The 770-nt window shown below is 41.2% G+C and overlaps 1 pseudogene; it reads left to right on the top strand.

Moving 5' to 3' along the window:
- Positions 1 to 262: 262 nt before the first annotated feature.
- Positions 263 to 470, top strand: LOC130350992 (U2 spliceosomal RNA; annotated as a pseudogene).
- Positions 471 to 770: the final 300 nt, after the last annotated feature.

Here is a 770-nt window from a genome sequence, read left to right as displayed (position 1 = left end):
TACTGGTTATGATTGTATTCTTATTTGTCTTTCTTTTTCTTTTCTTACAGATTATATCCTGATATGAAGGGACAGTTGGAGGGACAGAATCCGCTGCAATTTATTTTTTCTGAGGGAAAGTCATGAAGGGAAAGCTTTTTGTTATATGTACATGTAAAGACATGATTCCTGTATATATTGTATATGTCAAATATGTGTTATTCATGTGTTTTCAGATGAATATGTAATTTTTTGAATGATTTACTTGGTTATGTATTGTATATTTCCTTTTCAATAAAAAAAAATCTGTTCTTATCAAAAAAAAAAAAAAAAAAAAATCTGTTCTTATCAGTTTAATATCTGATACGTCCCCTATCTGGGGACCATATATTAAATGGATTTTTGAGAACGGGGGCCGATTTCGAAGCTTGCTTCCGTCGCCCTATGCATTGACCCGATATGGCAGTATCTTCGGGTACAGTGCACCACCCCCTTACAGGGTTAAAAAGAAAGATTCCTACTTTCATTGCTACCTGCTTGCTGGCTAGCCAGCTAGCCAGCCCTGTGGGCCTTGCTGCTGCTGCAGCCAAAAAACAAAAGGTGGTGCTGCTGCTGCTGCTTCTGCTGCTTCTGCTTCTGCTTGTGTCTGGCCGCTGTTGGAGCGTCCAGGCACAGGACTTCTGCTGCTGCTGACTAAATGGCCTCCTTAATTGGATCATTTGAGTAGCCAGCACACCTGTGCAGGTAGGGCATGACATGATAGGCAGCTGCCTTGATAGCGGGTGGGTGCT

This window comes from Hyla sarda, unplaced genomic scaffold, assembly GCF_029499605.1.
Source record: "Hyla sarda isolate aHylSar1 unplaced genomic scaffold, aHylSar1.hap1 scaffold_960, whole genome shotgun sequence".
In the NCBI taxonomy this organism is placed as follows: Eukaryota; Metazoa; Chordata; class Amphibia; order Anura; family Hylidae; genus Hyla; species Hyla sarda.
Note: the sequence above shows the minus strand (reverse complement) of the source record. Positions and strands in the feature narration are given on the sequence as shown.